Source organism: Puntigrus tetrazona, chromosome 10, assembly GCF_018831695.1.
Source record: "Puntigrus tetrazona isolate hp1 chromosome 10, ASM1883169v1, whole genome shotgun sequence".
Classification (NCBI taxonomy): domain Eukaryota; kingdom Metazoa; phylum Chordata; class Actinopteri; order Cypriniformes; family Cyprinidae; genus Puntigrus; species Puntigrus tetrazona.
This window is the reverse complement of record NC_056708.1, coordinates 8,045,595-8,068,904: the sequence shown is the minus strand read 5'-3', so window position 1 is coordinate 8,068,904 and position 23,310 is coordinate 8,045,595. Positions and strand designations below refer to the sequence as shown.

The following is a 23,310-nucleotide window of genomic DNA, read 5'->3' as shown; positions in this document are numbered from 1 at the left end:
ATTTGCATTCTCATCTCATTGTTGAAAGAAAACATTATTAGAAGAAGACTCTCGAGACATTTTCATGATGTTATTGATATGAGCTGGATGTTTCCATACTTGGAATATCACAAATAAACATTCAAAGAAGGTCATACTTAATTCAGTAGCTGTGAGGGTCTTGCTTTTGAAGGCAAACAGACCGTAGTCAATGAAGGAAACTCACTGGGTTTTGGAAGAATGTTTCAGAAGCACGTTGTTATGTACGAAGATTTACAGCTGTATCTCATTTCCTGAGATAAAGAGCGGAATACATCATCTGTTTTTTTCTTCCTGGATGTTGTAAAATGGCTTTGTGTTCACCTGTTGTATGATTTGTTGGCTATAAATTTGTGTAGAGAATCAATATTGGTCCGGGCAAAGCTTTGTAAGACGCACTTTTACCCGTAAACACTCTTAATCAAGAGCAGAGACGCAAAATCAACAACTAGACAATCTCCCAGACTCCCACACACACAATCATGAGAGCGCGTACACGCACACACCAGAAAGTGGGACAGCGACTTGATTAATGTTGTGGAATACTAACAGATTACATTTGATAAATGAGGTATGGGAGGTGAGCCATTTAAAGGACTCTTCACTGCAGTGTTAAAGATATCTACTGTTCCCAGATCAGATCAATACGGAGCAGGAGCGTTATCACAGGCTCGGCAAATGCCCCGTTCATTATGTCAGCAGAGCTTTTCGCGTGGAAGTAATCATGGGACGTATTCGATACACCCGGCGGATTGGATTTTATAATGATATTGTGGCTCTCCATATCTGAGAATTCCCCAGGTCGTTTGTACGGAGATAATAAATGTCCTTTGATTTATAAAAGATCCATGTGTCAAAGATAGCTTAGTGTTTCCTGGCCCACACAGACTCAGACGCGAATGGCGTGATCAAAGAATACATGGAAGTAGAATAACAATTAGCTTTGAGTGGCTGATTTATGCGTTCAGGTGATGATTTTGTGCTCAGAGGCAGCTGACTTCCATCTCGACATAGAGCCGCTTTATGCCGCCTTCTTCCAAACTGTCAGAAACATGAAATCCCAATGAGTGATTTAGAATGTTCTCTCCGATTTAGAAACATTTATTTTTGACTTGTTAGTTCTTTGTCTTGAACAATTTTATCACCCAGAGAGGAAAATTCTGTCATCATTTAATCTGCCTCATGTCTGTCTTTCTTTTGTGGAAGGCGAACTGATTTGTTTGACGTCTTCAGAAGTTTCAGGCGACAAGTAGTTTTACATCCACAATGAAAGTGCAAATTCTGTGCAGCTTGACATAATCACAACTAAAATAAGCTCGAGATCTGTGTTTTCGGCGTCTCAGAGATTGTTTAACATTTGAAAATTGAAATATAAAATAATATCATTTAATAATATATTTTTTAATCATTATTACCATTAGTATTATTAAACATTATATGAGCCAAACATTACAATAGTCATATATACTGTGTATGTGTAATATATATATATATATATATATATATATATATATATATATATATATATATATATGTGTGTATATATATATATATATATATATATATATATATATATATATATATATATATATATATATATATATACAATGCATAATTATACTTTTTTTTTTTCAAAATTTTGCCTTCTTTATAAAAGCACAGTAAACCTAATGGGTTAAAAATAAAAAAAACACATGTTCATATTTTTACCAAAAATCCTACAGCCCTAACTGCAGCCAATCAGAACATCTTTAATATTCAGCTATGTGGAGCCGGATTTCACCCAATAAGATTTCTCAGTCGGGAAATTGTGAAGTGACAATTCTGGTTTCAATAATAATTATATTTTCCAATTTGGCCATCAGTTGTTATTTTAACCCAAAACAAATTAACATATGTAATAACGTGCAATGGAGGTAAACAGGTCCATGATTCTAATAGCATTTCTAATCGGACATGTAAAGCTCATATTTTGTTAAAACACATAAATGATAGTTGTTTATTATTTGAGCTGTAAAATACACATCTGTGGGCTTTCATTAGCTGTCGTAAACGCCACTCTCATTATTGACGCTAGAATATTGCATGTGTCAGATGATGACAGTGTATTCGTCAGCTCTGTAATTTAACTCCTCACCTAGGCCCAGCGCTCATCCACACCTGCCTGTTTTTCTGCATCACTCTATAGTTAATTTGTACAGATATGCTCTCATGCTGTGCCAACACTGCATTTCCCACAATTACACCCTCTTGGTTCTGTAGGAGGTACTTTGATTGGCCGAGAGGCACCTGCGAGGACGTCCGTGTGTGTTTCTATGCACGCAGGAGGGGAGGGTTGTTTGGATATGTTGGTCTGACTGCAGGGAAGCGCATAGACCAAGCTGCTCGACCGCAAGAAAGCCCTTCTCGATGGCTTAATTATTAACACGACGAGCCTCGGATCTGACCGAAACTTTCACATTTGGGAAACAGTGTAATAAGAAACACATCAGGAGTGAGGAAGAGGAAGCGATAACACGAGGTTGTGAAATCCGCCTGCTAGGGATGGCGTCTGATTTGATTTAGAGCTCGGTGCAATCTAGCTGAACCAGGAGGAAATGTCTCTAGCTTGTGCCAGGAGCTGGTTGAATAGTTTATCCTTGCAAGCTGTCAGTCTATCTGATCTCAGTCCTGACAGAAAACATCAATCACTCAGTTACTCACAAATTTAATTGCCCATACCACATAGATCGAACTACTGGTCTATTGTGTTTCAGTTTTGGCTCTTCTAAGCAAAAAGAAAAGATTTTCAGGTCCGGAAACGAAATGCCTGTTCATACCAAAGATGAATGTTTGGGTTGAAAGTTTGATAAACATTTCACTTGAACGAATGGTGGTCATTTTGTCTGTTCACGTGTGGCTATGCGAAGGAATTTTATGAAGAGGTTAGTAGGGGGAATCTTAACTGTGAATCCCTCAGATGTTTTGCAAACAAAGAAATGCAAAGTAACACGTTTAAATCAGACACGAAACTCTGAAGTACAAATAGTATTGCTCTTTTGCCTAATTTTGCTCCAAACATATAACATTTCTTCTCCACATCCATTGTACTGCAAAGCATTCTGGGAATTAAAAAGACAGCTGACCAGTTTTAGTTAATGGCAGTAAGAATAATTTATGTAGTCCCAACACAAATAAATGAAGTTACAATTTACTGCATTTCACATATTTAAGATTGTTTTCTTTTAATTATCTTTAATTTAACAAGCCAGAAGTGTGTGTGTGTGTGTGTGAGTGTGTTTCAAACGAGCAGCTGATTGCTGTTCTTGTCATATTTTTCTGTACCACATTTTTTTAGGTTTGTATGATGATTTAAGTGTCTCATGAGAGGTTTTTTTTTTTTTTTTACTCTTGAGTGTTTGTGATTTTATGTGAGCCAGTGTTGTTGCATTTTTATCATTATTTATTTATGTTTTAGCCTAAGACAGCAACCATTTTATATAGAAAACATGATTGAAGCATATTATATTGAACAATATAAAACGGTGTAAACAAACCAATCAATTTGCATATAGCTCTTTTTAGTTGACACAGCATAAAATGTTTTTAACCCTTCGTATAAGTAGGTAAATGTTACAGTTTTTAATGCAGTTTAGTGCCGGTTTCTGAGATTTGTTATATAAATATATTTGATATAAAAAGCTATATAAAGTATATGTAGCCCCAAAAGTCTATCAGCCTGTAGCCCTACTTTAAAGTTGGTCTGTTGGGGTCCCGACAGTTTTGTCCCTCTTTCATATCACCACTATTTGTGAAGTGTGTGTGTGTGTGTGTGTGTGTGTGTGTGTGTGTTAAAAGTGCTTCATTGTGCTGCTCTTTACAGGTTCTGGATAGTTTTGCAGCCTCAAGGAAAGTGAAAATGAGGGAAGGGAGATAGGGAGATTTCAAACATTTTGGGCTTGGCCAAAGGGGGTTTGTGGGAAATATTTACAGCTGCTATTTTTTTCATCATCTGCCAGTGACGGCCCGCAGAGTCCATGCACAGGTGCAGATGTGCGTCCTCAACAAATGGCGCTCAGGCTAATCACTGCGGTCCCTCAATTACACGTTTGTTCTGCACATGTGAGCTTGCACGTCATCTCACACCGTTCTCGGACTCGAATGTGATGTTAGAGGACACGGTGCCCTTGAGAAAGGGATGTAATTACTAGAGTAAAGAGTGTGTGGCTGTAGACGACGGGCCTTCGATCCCGTGGAGCTGATTTTTGCAGGATAATTCCTCTCGGCATCTACAGGTGCTCCATTATTCTCCCACTGCCAGTTCACATTACTATTCCTTCCGTCTCTTCTTTGTGTTTCTGCTTCATTTTTAATTGCTTTGCATGTGTGCCCGGCTCTTGGTGGCGAATCTTGTTTGTAAACGGATGTGTTGATATGAGAGTTGTTTGGTACAGGACAGCTGGCCTTGCTGGAAAAAAAAACAGGACATACCCGCTTACAGAGGTTCATCAGCCATAGCTGTATTGGGTTAACCAGCTAAATCAAGCACCCATTAGCTTAGCCAAAGACATCTGTCAGCTACAGATAGGTAGACAGACAACTTCTACCAGGTTATATGCACACATTTTTTTAAAGCCGCAGTCTTTTTTTTGGTTAAAAATGATCCAGCACATAGCCAGCCAGTGTTCAAAACTGTCACCTTACTATGATTCACAACGGGCAGGATTTTGTGGGAAAGTCAAGCATGGCACTGCGTCATTACGTCACGTCTGTAAACATAAAGAAGCTGTCCCGGCGAGTACAGGCTATGCCTCATTCGTCTGAGGATTCTGCAGGAGGCTCATCATTTAATTATAGCCTACTCTCACAGCAGCTGAAATAATTAAATGTCAAAAAATCATTTTGATGACGGATCGTAATCCAGAAAGGATTACATGAAACCCATGTGAAGGAAATTAAATGATAATCCATTTATATTTGTATTTAAAAAAAAAAAAAAAAATGGTTTGAAGGAAGCATAGTTTGCTTTTTGGGTTGAAAGAATTTTGGAAATTCAAATGATTTGCAATTGCAGATTAGGCTGTGCAGAAATTTAAATATATGCGCTAATACGCACTATACTAATAGTCAAGCAATGCTCACATTGTTAACATGAATAATTTGAGTACAACAATAACAATAATTTGCAGGGTTTAATTGAGCTAATTGATCGTTCTTTAATCACTATTGGTAGCATGATTTATTGTAATGCTTTTTCCCTTTCGTTGGTCAGATCAAAGTGTGGCAGACCTATCTGTCACATCTCTGGACTCTTTTTGTTATTGTTTTTGTCATGTGCTCTGTGTGCCCTGCCTTTAGTTCGTGTTAATTGTATTATTGTCTGCAGCCGTGTCTCGTTAGTGTAGTTAATTTCCTTGTGTATTTAGTCCTGTGTGTTTTGAGTTCACGTTGTCCGATCGTCGATGTCCCTACCTGGTTTTTGCCTGCCTGCCTGTCTGTTCTGCCTGCCCTTTGTATCTTTATTTTTGCCCGCTTTGCAATTAAATCCGTTTAAGTTTATTTTACGACTCGTGTACTCAGTCTCGCGAAAGCACGAACGTGACACTATCACTTACTTGTTTAGATGACAATTTATATTCATATATATGTATATGTATATATGTGTATATATATATATACCAAGATGTAGAATGCATGGGATATAATACAAGCATAGATGGCAACAAAGAGGCAAAACTTACGGACTGCAGCTTTAAAAAAATGCTTTCTTTATTTGAATAGTAAAAATAAATATGCATTGCTGAGAATTTAATTTGGGCAACTTTAAAATGAATTTTCTTAGTATTCAATTTTGCACCCTCAGATTCCAGAAATTTAAGTAGTTGTATCTCAGACAAATATTGTCCTATCCTAACAAACATATATCAATGCGAAGCATATTTATTCAGCTATCGGATGATTTATAAATCTCAATTTAAAAATAAAAATTACAGTTATGGCTGGTTTTGTGGTTTATGGTCACATATTATTCAAATAAATAAAAAATGTTTTCTATTTTAATATATGTTTTAAATGTTATTTGTTTCTCTGGTGCAAAGCTTGGATTTTCAGCATAATTACTCCAGGCTTCAGTGCCACATGATCCTTCAGAAATCATTCTAATATGCAGATTTTCTGCTCAAGTATGTTTTTTAATTATTATTATATTCTTACTGATATTGAAAGCAGTTGTGCTACTCAGTATTTTGGGGGGAAACCATGATACATGTTTTCAGATATCTTTGATAATGGAAAATTAACCACATCTAAGTAATATCTTTTTTTTTTTAATTGGTGTAAAGTATTAATTTCCTTAAAATAAATATCCTATGTAATATAAATAAATATCATAATGACACATTTAGAATTAGTATTTTTTATTTTTGTTTTGTATAGCTTTTATTCAACAGGTTTGGCTCGGCATTGAAACTTCAAACAGAGTCATTTGTTGTTAGCATTAGTCTAACTAGCGTAGCATTATTGGCTTCAGGCTGCTGCTGTTCTGTTTCTGTGGCGTGTGACATTACACATCCCCATCTCAATACATCTTTTATCCGTTGCTTTTTCTCTGGGTGTCTGTCCTTTTCTCCCGTCTTCTCGTTTCTTTTCTCCCTCCCTCTCTATCCCGTTCTCTTTTATCCATCTTTCGGTCCTATGAATAAAATTAGCTTCTCTCGCTACAGAATATCTTCAGCGTTCATTCCACAGCCAGAGACTCGAAGAGAGGAAAGTGTGATGGAGAACAAGCGTGCCTTCTTTCTATTCATCTATCTATCTGGCCCTTCCTGGCCTTGTCGGGCGTTAACTCTGTGTGTAATGGTGCGTCATCAGCCAAATCCCTCTCCATTTAAAAAGACAATTTTATGGCTCTACAGCACCTGTTTATTACAAATATGGGTTTATTATGAGCTGAGACCTCATTTATTTCCAAGCCTGACTCGTGTCGATGCATCGCCCCGTTCTTACTCTTTCTCTCGCTCACTTTTTCCCCTCTCTTATTCACCCTGAAATTGATTGACTGTTTAATTCGACATTTAGCAGCTCACGGAGAGTTCGGCTATCTCTATAGTTCTCTCGAGGGCTCCAGCATTTTTCCGCTGCTCAATATTTCTGCACGCTGAAAGCGCGTCGATACCCACAATTCCTCCCGCTCTCCTCACCTTTGAGCTCGCGCAGTCTGACCACCGTTGAATTACACCTTAACGGGATTTGTGTGCTCACCGGACCAACAAATTAGCTCATTTGGAATAAGTGTTATGGCATATTACACAGAAATAATGCACAGAATACCCATTAACCATGTCCGTGCGCTCGTTTAAACGACGACCTCGTCCTGCGTCGTCTTTTTCTTCGATACGAAAGCGCACAATTGTGTATAGAAGTCATATTTTACACTGATGACTCACCTCTCCTGACCTATCAGGCTGTTTGAGTGGGTGAATGTGATTGGCACGCCGGTGGAGGAGTAAGTTCTCTTCTTGTTGGTGCGTTTGAGGTGTTGGTTGCAGTTATTCTTCACAGCTGGACACACAAGATCGATGGGAGAAAAGTGGCTTCCCGAGTTCACGCTGGGATGAACTGGTTCAGACTAACGGCAACCGCAACACGTTGATCGCTACAAACATTTAGCAGTGTCTGCTCGGGTTTCGGTGAAAGGCTAAAGTGATATTTAAATTTTTTTTGATGTAAGCATAATTTGAAACACAAGATGAGCTTAAAATGATATTTCGGTTTACTTAGTAGTTGACAAAAAAAAAAGACATCGCGTTACAATATATTTTGTGTCCTGCAGAAACTAATAAAGGTAACATTTTATGATAAGGTTAATTAGTTAACATTGGTTAGCATTGGTTAACATTCAGATTTGAAAGGAATGATTAAATAAACAAACTGTCACATTGTTTAAAACAAGATTTTATAAGAAATCTCAGTTATTGGCTTCCAGCATTTGATTGGACAAAATCCAATTCGTCAATATTTTTGTATCCCTAAAAAGAGAAATACATTTGAAGCGTGTAAAATATTTGGGACTTGTAAGATGTTTTAGTGTTTGTGTTTCTTTTGCTCATCAAGTCTGCATTTATTTGATCAAAAATAAAATAAAAACAGTAATGTGTCGAAATATTACTGCAATCTAAAAGAACTGATTTGTATTTGAATATATTTTAAAATGTAATTTATTTCTATGCAAAGCTGAGTTTGCTCCAGTCTTCAGTGTCACCTGATGCTTCGGAAATCATTTTAATATGCTAATTTGCTAGTATCATGTAGTATCGTAATACTATTAAAAACAGTTGAGGGCTTAATATTTTTGTGCTATTCTTTGATGAATAAAAAGTTTAAAAGAACAGCATTTATTTCAAACCTTTTGAAGCATCAAAAATGTCTGTCACTTTGGATCAAATGAATGCATGCTTGCTGAAGTATTAATTTCTTCAATTAAAACCCAACCAACCAAAGAAGCAAAAATCCTACTGACCCCAAACACCTGAAGTGGGGTGTCCTGTAAAACCGCTAAAGAATAAGTATAGGAAATGGTCGCTTTAAAAAAGCTGAAGTCCAGACATTTCATTGCGATGTATATATGTTCCGTGTTGTTAGTACACAGTGTGACCTCAAAGTCTAAGTTTGCAGAAAGTTACACCTCAAACAAGGGGCATAAAGCCTTTGCGTCTTCTCTTCCAGGAAGCCAAGGTGCTTGAAATTGATTGAGGGGAACGTCTTGTTACACAGGCCTGAGTCACAGGGATCTTATTAGAGAAGTGACCCGTCAGCTCACAGTATCACTGAGACAAACAGAGAGAGGAATATTTGGAATTCATTATTTTTTTACAACGTGTGCCAAACTGTCACAACCTGTTCCTCAGGAGCACGGGCCTAAACTAGCGTGAACCTCCCTTAAAAATACTCTCCACACACTCAGGCAACATTCACACTTCCTGTCTGCTTATTAAGTCATCATCATCCACCGCTGCTCATTGGTGTTGTCAGTTATGAAGTAAAAAAGGGAAGAGGGGAGTGTTTGGAAGAGATTGCTGCCTGCTTGGTTTTAACCAGCCCAGCAACATTTTCAGTGTGAATATAACTCAAACAATGCCGTTTTATAAATACAGTAGTTAGTGTGTGAAACAGACCACTGCTTTACAAAACTGACCGTTTTGAACTGATCATGTACTTATTATAAAATGAATATAGTTTAAAGAATATACTTAACTCTGTACAGAAAGCATTTTAATTTCTTGTTATTTATAATGAAATGAAAATGTCTTTGTTTGAATTTCCAAAACCTTTACATAGTTTGCTTTGTGACCAACTTAACATCTTGATATGTAACTTCATATTTCTGTTGTCTCTGAAATACGCAGAACGTACTGACGAGCATTCGAAGTTGGCATAGTTAACTAATATTAAAAGCATTTAAAAGTGTAAATGTTTGCTATTTGAAACATTTTTATTATTTGAATAATTTTAGTTATTGTAGTACAGCCATGTACAAATGTTTATATATATAAAATTGTGTATGTATATGTGTGTGTGTGTGTGTGTGTGTGTGTGTGTGTGTGTGTGTGTATATATATAAAATTTCTTCTAATTTTACTTCTAACTTCTTTACTCTTAATTTCACATTATTACAAAGCAATTTTAAGAAACCTAGTGTTAAGAAACATAGTTGTAAAATGGCACTTTATTGAAGTTTTGAAGCCAAACAAAAACAAACAAAAAATATTTTGACTTTCATAGACAGTGGATGGACAGGCTAAGATAAGCTTTGACGAAAGTGGTTTTGCCGAGACGGCTGTTATTTAAAACAATTCTAAACCAGTTGAATAGCTCATTTTTCCAGATTCTTGTCAAAACATTTCTCCTCCCCTCCTCTCTTTCTCTCTCTCTTTTTCTGCATCGCTCCATTGAGCTGACATGTCAGTGCATTATGATTGCCTTCCTGTTCTATTAGATTTCTGACGAGTATTTTTGGCTGTGTTCTAGTGGCATTTCTTATCTCGCCCACAAACAGCGGAAGGCGGTTCACCAGGGCTCTTTCTCGAGCATAGCGTTTTTTTGTCTTCTTTTATAAACAGAAATGGAAAGAGGTGGAGAAACTCTTTTCTGACATGCAAGTAAGCCTATATCAGTGTCAACATATGCCGAGACTGATGTTGCTGCTTACAATTCATAATTAGCCCCTTTCCACATCTCAGCACCTAAAGACGACAGGCTTTTGAAAGACTCTGGTTAGGTCTGGCAAAAGAGCTGAAGCATACAAAAACAAAACCCTCTAAGCCTGAAACAAAACCCTTTCGATGGCGTTAAATGTACAGCCGTGATGATGTGGAGTTTATTTACGCTGATGCCCAAACCAAATGTGATTTATCGTTTTATTGATCAGCAGTGATAAAATGTTTTCTCTTCACTGCAAGTTGAGATAGTGGGCTATAAAGTCAGGTAGTGAGTGATTTGTGGATAATGTTGGATAAAATTGAATTTTTTATTATTTATATGGTATATTATTTTTAGATTTATTTGTCACCAAAAAGGTAATGAAAAAAAAGTAATGTTTATAGAAAATTCTACCAGACTGATTGATTGTGATCGCGCACAATAAAAGTAACATCATTTTACATTTGCGTAATTATTATTGTTGTTGAAATACAGTTATTGTTTGAAATTTTATATTAGTTAGTTATTATTTGAAAATGACTTATCATATGATGAAAGAATTAATAATTAATAAAATGTTATAAAATAATAATAATAATAATAGTTTATTATTTAACTATCTTGTGATTAATTAATGTATTAGTTAGTTATATAATCATTATCATCATTGTTGTTATTGTAATATAGTTATCAGTTGGCAATTATATTACTATCATGAAAAAATAAATTAATTAAATGTTATATAATAATAGTAATAATAATAATAATTATTATTTTTATTGTTGTTGTAATATAGTTATTGTATGGAAATTCCTCATGCTTTTTATGGAAAAATGTCAAATTAGACTAGTTGTTTACTAGTCACATGACTGTGTAACTACAGTGAACAAACGAATACACAAACAAAAACACAAAGCAAAGGCGGTCTATGATCATAAAACGAGAACTACACTGGACCACATTCATTTCAGTGGGGAAAATATATTTGCATTTGTTCCCATAAGTGAAAATGGGTCACATAAAACATAGGTATTGCTAAACGTCATTGCTCTGTGAAAAGAGACGGCCTGTCTTCATCCCCCACCTCCGTCTATTTACCCAGAAGACACTAAGCCATCTCTGCACTCAGCATACGCCACCTCCAAATGTATCAGATAATAAGCCAGCATGCATTGTATTAGTTTAATGTGTGCTCTTATGAATCATTGAGGCCCATAACTGTCTGAGTAAACTGCTCTGGGAATTTATGCAAGTTAGTTTTATTATGGTGGTGTGTCTGTGTTGAAAATGAGCTACAGCTCTTAGCCCGAGTCTTACCATGGTCGTTTTAGTTTAATTGAATCACGGTCATCACCGTTTAGGGCAGGATTGATTGTTGTGGTCGTGGAGCCAGAGTCAGGCATAATCTCCAGTGCAGTGTGATCTTCTTTAGAAAGTCATGAGATGCTGAAGAGCTTCAAAGAAGTGACAGTGGGGCACCACATCTGTTGTCACAGCATCTGGCGCGCATCTCTGGAATAAAAGCTGTCAGGCTTTTCTTTATTTCTTCCAATAACTTCAAATGCCCTCAAGCCAGGTGCTCACTGCAGAGATTTGGAAGCGACAAACACATCTGAATGCAAGAGTAAATCCTTTAAATTAACATGACTGTTAACAAGGCACATGGATGCCAGAAATTCAACCCAACTGAATTTGAGCTTTTTAGAAGTAATAGCAGCCAGACGCAAATTATTATCCACTGAGCTTTTGATACAGTCAAAGGTTGTGTTTTATTAATGCTCATTTTAAGTGTTTTTTTATTATTATTATTATTTTACACAGTGAATGTGTTTTAAGAAATTAATACTTTTATTCATCACTGATGCATTATGTTCATGGTAAAATTTAAATGGTAAAATTGATACCACTGAATTATGAATGAATTATGAAGACTGAAAATTCGGCTTTGCCACAGTGTAAAAAATGTGGTTCTTGCACAAACAATTTGGCAGCTGTGGTTGCCACAATGATTTAGTAAAAAACTTAAAATACAGAAAAACTGTAAATTTGATCTGTTTTGTACTTTTAACTGACAACCAACATAATAATGCAGGTGGTAAAAGAGAACAGAGCCACAGACTTAAAGACATAAAGCTCAAGTATGCTAATATATGGAACAAAAATACACAGAGCCATTCATTCAAACACAAAATATCATAATGTTAACACACAACACTTAAATAATGAATAAGCATTAAACAACAGAAGTCGTAACCCAAATAAAAACCAACTGTACATGACTGTTCAATACTTTCAAATGGGGAGATTAGATTTTTTTCCTGTAAATTATACATTGATTATACATTGAAAAAACTACAATTAACAGCATTTTACTGTAAAATTATATTAAATGTATGGTTAGATGTCAGTGTATTGTCAGTATTGTCTGTATTTAGTACGAGAACTTATGTTAACCTATTAATAACCTATTCATTTTTTTCTGCAGCATTTTTGCAAGATTTTACATTTAAAATTACACTTATTTTTACAGTGCATAACAGGAATAAATTGTCATTTATTTTAAATTAAATTAGAATTGGATATGAATTAGCTATTTAAATTTGTAAAAAAAAAAAAAATATAATATTATTATTTTTACTGTGTTTTTAACAGTAGTGTATCCATATTTCTCCAACATAAGAACCGTATCTGTAGATAAACAATACAAATAAATTATTTATAATAAAGTGGAATATATAAAATCAATACAACAATATTTTAAGTAAACAACATGCATAATTTATTTCTTTAAATATTTTGGATATGTAACATACACAGAGTTGTGTGCTTTGTCTTTTTCTCACACCATCTCAACTCTCCTGGGATCAGTGCACTTGCAAATACTGAGTTCCCAAAACCAAAAAAAAAAAAAAAAAAGAGATGCAGCATATCTTTTCAGGCATATTGTCTCAAGAGAAGAGACTGCAAAAGAATCTTTTTTCATGAGTATTACCTGAATGTCGAATACCAGCACTGTGGAAGGGACCAGAAGGAGATTGTGTGTTTGCTGTGCCCGACGCACAGACAGAGATAATGAAAAGTTTTCCGGTCTTTTCCATTACCCCAGCATAGAGAGAGGGAAAATGAGATACGCACTTTCGTGACATCCAAATGTTATAGTGTGTGAAATGGGGTCTGTAGCCAGGTGATGGAATTCATAATGTTTTTTCAGAGCATGTGCGTCTGTGTGTGTGTGTGTGAGAGAGAGAGAGAGAGAGAGAGAGAGAGAGAGAGAGAGAGCGCATTTCAGGTGGCAGATGATGTTCTGTGATAACAGGGGTATGAAAATCTCTTTCAGCTTTATTCAGCCGGCTCTGAAGTTGGAGTCTCTCTGGTCACTTGTAAGATACCCCGAGGCCCGAATGTCATCACATCCCTCTGCCCTCCGAGTCACATTCGGAAAGAACAGAGTGAAATACTGCAGCATTTAACGGCTGACAGCTAAGTTAAAAAGCCACAGTCTGGGATTCGGCGGCGGCTGGGGAACGCTGCTGATGAAGAGGGTACAACAGAAGAGATTTGACATTAAAGCCCTATTCATGAGAAGTGACAGTCATGGACTCCAGCTCTCAAACTGAGTGGAGGCTGTTCGAGACCCTGTCAATTATATTCAGTAATAACACAGACAGTCACAGACAAGCCTGATTCCTCTGTAGAGAATAACACGAGCCTTGAGGAAACTAAAGCAAAGTCTGTGCTGAGGTTATTATCTTTAACCAAAGCTATTATGAAGATGAAAACTAGCAGTGAAATAAAGTCAAGTGGGAGTTTCCAAAAGACATCAGACTTTCATAAAGATCATCACTATTGTACCATATTTAACTTGTTTTGATAGAAGCAGTACTTTACTTAAGGCGCTATTTTAGTGTTAAAATTAGAATTCTTATTATAAGTGATGTAAAAGTATTATTATTAACGTTTTGTGGAACACAAAATACTTTAAAACTTCATATAAAATTATTTAATTTTATTTTAATTTTATAATGCATTTCATGCTGCATTGTTGTTCTTATTTTTAATGTTAGCAAATATTTCCATACAAAACAAAAATACTGTAGTTTTAAAGATAGATGCTATAGATTTCCACTTGCTATAAAATCATTGTTTGTTTGTTTTTTTAAATCAGTGCTGTATGGTCTGATTTATTAAATATCATCTGAAACATCTGAAAGAAAGAAAGAAATATTGTTACATGTTTTAGCAAAACCAAAATTATAGCATGCTTCATTATTAATAATTACAACGTGATTGTCTTGTGTTTTCATTAGGTGCATGGCAAAAGTGATGAAAACTAAAACTAATGGCCAAGTTCAAAAAAAATGCATTTTTAATATTAAAGGTATAGTTCATCAGTTACTCACCCTCATATTGTTCTAAACCTGCAGAAGTTCTTTCTAATGTTGAAAACAGAGTTTGGAATAACCAAAGAGATGTTAGTCCCGATGACGTCCACTGAAGGGAAAGAAATAAAGCAGCGTTTCTCAACACTGTTCTTGGAAGCACACCAACATACACATTATACAACTTTTCCTATTTGATCACACCTGAATCAACTCATCAGCTCCCTGAGACTCCAGGACCAGAATATATTGGGGTCAGATAAAGAAGACGTCAAAACAAGTGTGAATAAGTGATGACAAAAATGTACACTTTACAACCGACAATATTAACTTCCCGTTGTTCAGTCATTGAGGATGTGACCATGGTTAGTCGATGTGGTACGTGACCCTCCCCTCCTCCACTCTGATTGGACGATAGGGTAAACAGTTACAAACTTAAACTTTCCCAGTGACCAGAAAAAACACTCCCATTGCAAACAAGAGGACATACATCCTAATGCAGCGCAGTCTTGCCTCGATAATCGATAATGCAGAACAAATTCTTCATTCAGTGTAAAAAAATGGACTCGGCCGCCATCATCAGCCGTTTACGTGCTAATGTTATTGAATGAGTCTCTGCTATACTCTGTCACCTGAGACAGTATTGATTACAGCTTAGCTCTGCCTACAGTCTGCCGGAGTGACTAATAAGGCTTGCTTTAAAAGATACATTTTTATGAGCAGGCTAAAGAGACATTTGCGGTGGCATAGTTTCATCACAGGTTATTTGAGAAATTTGCCTCCATTTTGATGTCAGGAGCGAGGTTTGCGTTTGAAGCGCTTGCTCAGAGGAAAATTATTTTTGACATTCTTCTCAGTGCCGCTCCTGTAACGGCACAAAGGTTGTTTGAATTTCAAATGAAGCTACCCCTAAAGTACACGATTCTGTCCTTATTCCATCAATCAGAAATGTGGGAATTCAGAGTTCATGCTAAATGCTAATGAGCAGCGGGCTCGTGCGATTGCTTCTCGAAAAACCAAAAGCAAAGGCGTCACCTTACAAATGTCCACAGGTTTTCTTCTTGCATTGTCTCCCTGCTGTCATTGTATTTTGATGGACTCATTATTTAATGAAATTCATGAAAACACGCTGCGCCCCGTTCCCATCTTTGGGACTTTTCCACCTGCGCCTAAATCACGTACCCTGAGCTGAATTACCTTTTAATAGTCACATCTTTTGGCTCCTTTTTAGCCACTAGCTCACTCACAGCCATCCGTCCTCAATTTCTTCTCACATTACCCTCCATTACGCCATCTAAATTACATTTCACGATTATTTTATGCAGAGCACATGCATGTCATTTCAGAGGTAAAATAATAAACACGCGTAGAAGATTGGTGCGCTTTTCCCTCCCTTTTCCCATTTTATTGATTGTATTTATTTCCTGTTTTTCTTTTTATTATTGTGATTGTTTTCCTGTAATCATTCTAATGCGCTGTTGTCTGTGTTAGCATCTGCCATTCACCTGCGATAGCGCAGGTTACCGTCTACCGTCGGGCCTTAATTAGCTCCTTAAAAAGGAAAATGCCATCACACACCTAATTGCTTCTGTTATGCGTTCATTAAAAATGCTCAACAGAGCACGATATTGAAAAAATAATTGCAAAGGTTAGCGGGAGCATTTGTTATCAACGGTGTTAGTCGCGTTGAATCATCCGCGGTATATTCTCTTGGAACGTAGCCATGTAGATTTAATGCGTGCGCCTCGCACTCATAAACAAACGCGGGTAAACAAGGCGGCCTGCGGAAAAAGTTGGCACTTGTGTAGCGTCCTGCTCTTCCTTATTAAATCAGCGGTGCTTTGGGGATCCGGGCTGCTTGGTCCGTTTGTGTGGGTTTTTTATTGTACGCGGCAGGGTGAGGCAGACTATTTAACTTTAAATTAACATGATGTTGAGCTAAAAATACTAAAACGTCGTCCAAGGCGACAATAGTGGCGAAAATAGCGTGTTAAAGATGACTGCAGGACACGATTTTGCAATTTGAGTTCGGTCGACATTGTGATTAGCCAATCAGATGTGAAGAACTAGTTTAAGGTTTTGGTGAAGTTTAGGCTTACAATCAGTGTTTGGCGCTTGTACATCATTTGTCTATCATTAAATCAGATTTTAGGCATTAATTATTGGTAAGGTTAGGTTTAGGTGAAGAGATATGGTCAAGAATATATTGTTGTATCAAAATATTGCTCCAGGGTCAACAAAATATGTTACACGTCAAACTCAGTAAAATCAATCAGGATGTGCATAGATGACTGGCTTTCTTATATAAACTACTGTTCAAAATTTTGGAAGACTTAAGAAAGCCTCGTTTTCACCAAAGCTGCAGTGTGTTAAATTGGCAACATTTCTTTTTACTGTAAAGGTTGAAGAAAAAGAGACATTGTGCTGGTCGCTGTATATTTTCCATGCACTTCTATAATCAATGAAGATTCAAGCTTTTAAGCTTAGAAAATGACAGACAACCTTATAAAACTGGTCTTATTAAAGGTTCTAGGGATCATTTATTTTGGTTTTATATTCAACTGTGACCTTTTGAATAAGTCGTCCGTACCCTAGTCTATGTTACACTGACCTAAAGAAAAGACTATTTTCTGGGTCAGAAAAATGGTCATGTTCACTTTCTCAGTCTTTGTCCCCGATCTAAGCATGACTGACCTTCAAAGCGGCATGGGAGAGGTGAAAAAGAGAGAAAAGAAGAAACACTGAAAGAATGAAAGAGCAGAGCCCTGTTTACTTTTCGTGTCAGGGCTAGCAGATCAGTAAGGCCTGAATCCCCCAGAGCAGCCTGCCTCACAGCCTCTGTACCTATCTGACTAATTACCCATAAGGCCCTGTGCTCAGGACTGTGATGTCTTTCTGTGACCATGGCAACTGGGGATGAGAAGTTTTTTTAGGATGATGCAAAGACAGTTCTTTGTGAGTAGGTTTTTCTATCAAAGACTTAAGCGCATGAAATATGAATTATCCAAATAATTGCATATGCACAGTTGCCACGTTCCTCATGAGATTCGTGCAACCTGTTTTTGTGCTTGTTGGCTTCTTTTTTTGTTTGTTTTGGTTTTGTTCTTTCTTTCCTTGCATCCTACTTTTTTTTTTTTTTTCGTCTTCCTTTTGTTCTGAAGTATACCTTGCTTTCGTTAAGAGGGCTATGAAACTCGATTTTTCCAGCACTTATAAACTGACAGTTTATTCTGACAAAACTTTTATTGACAAGACTTCACTGACAGAAGTAACAACTCTTCGACTTTTTTAAAGCAATATTTCAGGTTAATCTCAATCAACAAAATGTATTTAATTTATTTAAACTTGTCTTTCCTTTTCATTTTCTTGTTCATCAAAAAGTCTAGGTTGTACTGAGGTACTTTCAATGGAAGTAAATGAGGCCTATTCATAAACATTAAAATAGTCAATAATATAGCCACAAGATGTAATAAAATTTGTTAAAATGATTTTAGCATGAAAAATCACTCATTTTATGCCCAGTTTTATATCATTTTTTAATGCATTTATTGTCATGACAACATATCGACTACAACCTCTTAAATATTAAGATAATAACAGCCTTGGTCAATACAACAATCTAATATAAAGTTCTGCCATGAAATTCTAAAATGGAGCAGATCTGACGTAATGACATCATCACATGAATCTGCTGATTGGTTCTTTTTGTGCCAGCAGCCAATGAGCTCGCTGCTCAACATTCAAATTTGGCTAGAACTTATCGGAGCAGTTGCAATTCACTTTAGCCACCTTCCCCGGCTCCTCCTGTCTAGATCTGCTACAGGGTGATTTCAAGTAAATACGGGGGTAATTTTATATATGTTACTTGTGTAGCAGTATGTTGTGGATATACTGTAGCAAATCTCTGCGTTTGCTCCTCCTCCGCTGCAGCAGCAGAGTAACTATTCTGTCAAAAAGCAAATACATTAACTTTGTCGTGTGCATTATCATGCAAATCACTCCGAAGGCTGTCATTATAGGACTAGCATTAGTAAATTTGTAACAGCATATATTAATCGTTAACTTTTATTTTTTAAATGAAGCATATAATATTACCAGATACAGCATTTGATTTAAGAATGTATTATGAAATGTTCACGAAATTCACATTAGTGCTTAATAAAATTAAACTTTATTTCTGCCTTTAAATCCATAAAAATGGCCCCATTCGCATCTGTTGTATTGTCTTAACAACAACTTGGATTTTTGCTTTTTATAGAAAAGAAAACGAAGGATGTGTCGACATTATTCCTCAAACGCTATATGAGTTTAACTCGTATTGAACCCATAAGTCTGTGGATTATAGAGAAATGCCATTTGAGCTTGGAATCTTCCCTCTCTTAAGTGCTCTCAGGAAGGTTTAAATAGCTAGATGTGTATGTTCAAGAGCTTGTCCTATTCATGTTATGCCCGTGCATTTTTATAACAGCTTTCCGTCTGAAAGGTTCGACGTCCTTATGAATAATTTTTTCCAGGTTCAACTTTTGTATGAATAATGTATTGGAATTGCATGAGGTATTAGCCATTATAGTCCATGTTTAATACTTATTGTGTGTATATGAGAGATATGTGCTATCAGTGCGATTTGTTTACACAAATGCCCGCTAGCACTTCACAGGCAGGTTTGGCATTCATGAATTCTGAGTGATTCAGAGAGAGCAACGTTCCCCCTCTCTCTCCCTTTCCTCTGTATGCGCATGGCGTTGTTTATTGAGAAACAATTGCTCGGTTGCTGTAAGTGTAGCCTCTCTGAGTGGCATGTAATTTCTCAGTTTTCTACATGCATGAGCAGATGAAAATGTTTTCAGAAACAGGCTGTTTTGCAGCGATAGACAATCTCCGATGCTGTGGCCTCAGTGGAGTCTATCCTTAGATTTCAAGTGTGAATTTTTCTCCTAAAGTCTTTGCCGGAAAGATGCACCTATGATAATGCACATGAAACTTAGCTACATTTATGCGTTCAGATACATTAAATAATAAAGTACAGATTTTTTTGTGATTTTAATGCATGTATGCAGCTAATTTCCATGTATTATTTTATAAAATTAGTATAAATTAGTATATAATGAATTGTACATAGAATTAATGAAATAAATCAGAATTTGTATAGAGAGCTTCTGAAAATGACTGGATTGAAACTGGTCAAACTCAAGAGGCCCAGTGCAAGGGTCCCCAAAACTCTTAGCTACAGGCCTGTTAACGACTTTCTAATTAAACATCAAGCACCAGTTTAAAGGCTCGATCTCTGTAGCCATACTGATTTCAGCAGTTAGCATCCGTTTTACTACATAGATCACAGCTCCAGTCAAACATCAGGTTTATATTCAGTTACTTGTTTATCTGTGCTGTACTATATTGGCATCCATTTGAACTTTGTCTCTATTTTTGTTTTTCCCACAAGACAGACGGTTTTGAAATGAACTGAGAGTGGTTGAGTGTCATACTTTAACTAGCCTTCAAGGGGTAAAACCCAAGTGGTCCACAGATGATGCCATAGTGTCTGGTGACCACCTGGCACTCTGTAACGCGGCCAGCAAAAACGTCTATGTCATAATGCAGCTCACTGACTTCATTCAACACAATCATACTCCAACAAATGATCTTCACTTAGACTAAGCACCTCACTCTGCAGCTGCGTTCTATGGACTTTCTGAGAACTCAGGTTGCTAGATACATACTTTCATTCAATGAGTTATTCTACAAAACAGGTGCCACTTGTGTCCCTTATATGTGACCCTGGACCACAAAAAGTAGCACGGGTATATTTGTAGCAATAGCCAACAATATGTTGTATGTGTCAAAATTATGGGCAAACAGTGGAAAGCTTATTTATTAAGCTTTCAGATGACGTATAAATCTCAAATTCGTTTTGTGGTCCAGGGTCACATATGCAAAAAGTTCAACAATCAGTCATTTGTAAAGTAATTTGTAAACAGTAAATAAGACAATAAAATTGCAAACAAAAGATCAACAAACATAAAATGTGTTTTTTAATTTTTTTTTTTTTCATCACAATGATACTTTTTGGCCTGTATTGTAAAATACGCTTATTAAAATGGCATAGAAATTTTATAAATTAAAATAAAATATAGGCTAATATACAGTACATTAATTGTTTCTATATATACAAATTTAAAAAAAATATACAAATCATTTTAAAGTTTGAGGTGGAGAATTTTTCAAATGTTTCTTAAATCTCTTATCTCTTATGCTTGCCAAGGCTGCATTTTCTTTGTTAAAAAATAAAGTAAAACAGTTCAGAATTGGCATCTTCAGTACAGAATATGCCAGTTTGTTGCTCAAGAAGCATTCCTTATTGTTTGAAACAGTTGGTGATATTTTTGTGTAGACGGAGATACATCGTTTCAGGATATAGAACAATTCATTTTTATCTTGTAACATCAATTGTCTTACAGTAATTTTATCAAAATAAAAGTATTAAAATCTTTGACTTAACCACTTAAATGAAATTGTCTTGGGTTATTTTTCTGTCATACTATTATGTTAACTGTCATATGTTTATATAAATAAAAAAATATATATTTTTTTTTATTTAGTTTTTTTCTAAGAAATGTTCACATATTAATATCATTTTATTTTTCTAAGAAGCTCTGTGACATTTACCAAATTGTAAATGTCAGCTGTCAGCTTTTTTCTTTACTTGCCAGCGAAACAAAAGAGATGATTGTTGACTTGAGATAGGCTCAACCTATTTACCACCTCCTGTGCATCAGCGGTCTGGTGGAGAAAGCAATATATATCTACAAGCTACTAGGTGTCCATTTCACTGACAACCTTTCATGGGCCCTGAACACCTACCACTTCGTAAAAAAGGCACAACAGATCATTCTCTTCCTAAAAAGCCTTAGAAAAACTGTAAACCTGACAGCATCCAAACTGTACTAGCTGGTGTATCCTTGTGGTAAAAGTGTTGGAGCCCTGGTGTCCAGTTGTGTGCAGATAGATTCTTTAAAAGAAGACCACCAGAATAAGGAAGGATCCGTGGTATATTCTTTCTCCCACAACCTCAAAAGTCTAAGCAGCATCCAGGCAGAAGCAATCAGTCTACAGGCTGTCAGTCTACTCAAGCCTGTCTTGACAAAAATGATTTGCCTGAACTGAACTTTCCACGAAATCACCCAATCTCTTTTCTGTCTAGTCTTGTGCATTTGACTGTTATGAGAAGCATCACAATAAGCTCGACTTCACTCAACTTTTTTTTCCGACGTTGTTTCCGATAAAAGTCTCTGCATTGCGGTTCTACGTTCCTTCAATCTCAGGTGAGGAGGTATTATTCATAGATGTATTTGGAGATAGAAGCCTGGCCGCCTCGCGCCTCCGCGAGATTCTCCCCTCTGTGAGTCATGGCAGATTTATTGAAATATTTCATGGTATATTTCTCACAACCGGACCATCGGAATTTGAGTTATGGATGACCAGTGAGATGCGCGGTCAAGCCACTGCTCAAATGCAATCACAAAGCAGTCCTCTGAATATGAAACTCTTCAGAAAGCTAATATATAATTCAGCTGTATCAATCTCTCCGTGCTCCAGCTCTCTGCGCTCTGAATCCTGCTCCGAAATCTATTAGTTAGGCCTTTGATGCATTTAAAATTCGCTCTGCCTGAATAGAGTTGGAGAGTATCCCTTCCAAAAAGTTCGGAAAACTTGGAAATACCAGACCCGTTTATTGTCGTGTCCGCTTTCTGTATGATAAAACCATCGTATATTTTCCCCACCTTCTTTATGGTGGTTTTAAAAAGTCGTATAGACTCTGTCTTTGCCAGCATTAGTTTCGTTATAAATCTCCCGGCATGGGAAATAAGCTCTCGTCTCACACAGGGCTGTAAAGCAGTCGCGAAAGGAGTGCAAAAGAAAGATAAATGAAAAAATTAAAAGGCCGTTTTATGGCGACCCTCGTCTGATATCAATGTATGAAGGACGAAAGACAAGAAGGAAAACTTATTTTTTTGTAACCGTCAGCTAAATTGACAATATGCTAGTGTGAGTTTGGCCCTATAGTGTTTCAAGTGTATCACAGGTTTGGGTAATAAGTATTTGTATTAGCATAATATGACGGCAATAAGAGCTTCCTTTCCTTTCTCCTTGACTTTCTGACAGTGTTGTGTGGCTGTGCAATAGACACGCTTACCGACAGAGCCTCATTAGCTCTCAGTGTTGGCTGAGCAGCGCTCCGACTCGAGGCCTCGGCTCCACATAGGCACCGCATACTGCTGGGAAATCTCTCTCTCTCACTCCCCAAGGCAAATATAGTCCTGGCAAGTTAGTTTGCACATTTTTAGACTTGGAGAAAAGTTGCATGGATGACTTCCCTCCGACCTGAATTCAGGTTTTTCCCCAGCCGATATTTTATGGTGACTTTACAGGATAAGAAATGCAACTTGTGTTCTAAGTGGGTCTGCGAATTGGATTAAATAAAAGGTTTAAAAAATGTGATTGTGTGCGTTTCAACATGAAATGATTCTTATTTTTGAAAATTCAACATAATTTGTTTTTAGCCTGGTTGCAAAACTGTGGATTGATTAGCATATCAGCCTTTAAATCCATACACTAATCTGATGAACGTCAACAAAAAAAAAAAATCATGCAACGTGAATAAAAGCCTTTCTTCCCAGTGAACGATACAATGAAGACTGAAAGAATATTTAACTTGAATAGTAAAAACTAAACAAAAGAT

General features: G+C 36.5%; 1 protein-coding gene across 3 annotated transcripts in view; it reads left to right on the top strand.

Moving 5' to 3' along the window:
• Positions 1-23,310, top strand: part of cadm2a (cell adhesion molecule 2a) — a 1,030,129-nt gene that overhangs the window by 963,585 nt on the left and 43,234 nt on the right. The gene's annotated exons all lie outside the window — the stretch shown is intronic.